Source organism: Palaemon carinicauda, chromosome 19 (assembly GCF_036898095.1).
Source record: "Palaemon carinicauda isolate YSFRI2023 chromosome 19, ASM3689809v2, whole genome shotgun sequence".
NCBI classification, from domain to species: domain Eukaryota; kingdom Metazoa; phylum Arthropoda; class Malacostraca; order Decapoda; family Palaemonidae; genus Palaemon; species Palaemon carinicauda.
The window spans coordinates 79,095,376-79,097,875 of NC_090743.1; positions in this window are offsets into that span (position 1 = coordinate 79,095,376).

Genomic DNA, 2,500 nt, shown 5'->3' on the forward strand with positions numbered 1-2,500 from the left:
TGTGTTGAAATTACTAACTCAATTGTATTTTTCAAATGTTAATAGCCAATGAGTACATTTCGTATAGTTACATCATTGTATAGGTATTTGTTATTCAGTTTAGAATAGAGAATAAAAAACAATGTTGTATGGAGGGAATTGCCACAAGGAATAAAAAACCGGAACTGTTTTCCTAACGAGGACATTTATCACTAACATTCAGTTCTAACTCTTTTTCTTTCTTAACTCATTTTTCTTGGGCAAACAGAACAAAGCACAGATTACCGATTAGGGAAAAATCATAACCATTACTCTGAGTGTATTATACATGATGAAAGGCTTTTCCTTTCCCAACGTTATCCCTACATTAAGGGATCGGTTGCCTGATGCGACCTCTCCAAGGCTGTTTCCCTACATTAAGGGATCGGTTGCCTTTTATCAAAGGCATATAGAAAGTATTGTTTCCCGATAATGTCAAATGATAGGTATTACATCTAAGCATTAACATTAATGTATTGTTCCCTAATTAGAGTGGCAAAAAAAAAATTCTTTCATAAAGAGGAGTCTGTTGTAAGAGTCAGTGAGTCACAAGAAGACCAAAACTTGCAACTAATATTCTCCAGTTAGATAAAAAGATTGAAAATCGATACTAAGGTTACCCAATTAAAGTGGAAACAGAACAGTCTTCCATGAAAAAGAAGACTGGTACATAAGTCAATGAGTCACAATAAGACCGAAATTCACAACTAATGTTTCCCAATTAGAGTGGTAAAAGAACAGTCTTCTATAAAAAAAGGAGACTGGTGCAAACGTCAATGAATCTGAATAAGACCAAAAATTGCCCAGTTGGGTAAACAAATATCTCCTTTAAGAAGCAACTTTTGTAATCTTTTGATTATTTCTTGGAATGTTTTTTCATGAAAAATTCGCTTAAATGAAAAGCTGTAAAATTTGGAAATATTTAAAGATTTGTGGTAGCCTATGGGAAGCGTTCCTGAATGGCAATCTGTTGAAGGGGGACACGAGACCCGCTCAAGCTCGATTGATTTTAGTAGTGTCTGCAACCTCACTATCCTTGTAGTTTGGTGGAGCCTATAGGTCTGCCTGCTAAGTCATCAGCTACCATTGCGGCCCTCCCTGATCCTAGCATGGGTGGAGAGGAGGACTGGACGGTGATAATCTGTGTATATTGTCTGTCTCTAGGGCATTGTCCTGTCCCTTACCTCTGTCATTCATGAGGAGCCTTTATGCCTTTAAGTAGATTCACGGTTTTAAAGAAACTGTATTGTTATTTCTATCGGATATTATCATATAAATAACTATAGAAAATCTTGAAGACATTGAAATAAGTATTCATATTGATTTTGAAAATACTTATCACAATTTGTTAATTGATATAAATCCATATTCACGTCTCGATAGGTAAATGTTCGTATTTAAAAGTCTAATCTACTAAAGTACAAATTTTATTTTTATATCAGTATTACCATCAGACAAGCATAACCTAATTGCTTTGCAACCCAGTTTTCAAAGATTTTTTTTTTCGAGTTGTTTTTTACAAATAAGTAAAAAAACTGATTAGAAATCAGTCATCCTTACCCCACAGTGTTAAAGAATAAAAACGGGCAGTGACTTGTACACTTCTCTACCCCTAGTGGTTAGAACCCTTTTCGTTAGAGTTCTTTGATAGAGGAATCTCCTTATAGTGTACCAACCATGTGTCACACAATTGTACATAATTCCTTTTGTATATATTATGCTTGTATCTTCGCTCTTCCCTCGCACTAAAACGAACATGAAAATTCATGTCTGGTTTTCCTCTGTAATATTGTCACTTTCTCGAACATGTATTTTACTGTTGCCTTGATGTTTTGTATATAAAGGAGAGTGTTCCTTAATAAACAACTCAGTCGATTGCATCCTGCCTTTGAGTTCACAACCCTCTCTCGGCACCGTCACATTGGTGACCTCGGAGTGACTCGCTCCTCCCGCCTCCCCCACCCCCCGCCTCTCACCATTACTATGATGCCGTCAACGCATACCTTCTACAGCAGTACTCGCCGTCGCCAGCCGCCCGTATAGCAACGCATTTTCAGCTCTCTCAACAACCGTTGGGGGACCAAAGGGCTTCGCTCACCCTCGGGAAAATGACCAGTATCACTCGCCTGCAACCTGCTGCAGACAGCTCTCCTCGTGAGGTGAACCTACTTTGTGCCCTTATGGACAGCCACTTCATGACCTTCAAAACCTCCATCAACGCCTCCACTCGTGACGAAGAGGACACCTATTCAACTTCAACCGAAGCTGACGTGAGTGCTGTAGGACATACATGCCTATGAATGCCGTAGGACACACACGCCTATGAATGCCGTAGGACACACCTATGAATGCCTTAGGACACACACGCCTATGAATGCCGTAGGACACACTCGCCTACCCCGTGACGAGCGGCAACACAGCCACCCATCATCCACCACTCGCTCGCACCCCAACCATCTACTTCTAGAGCCACTCACTGCCG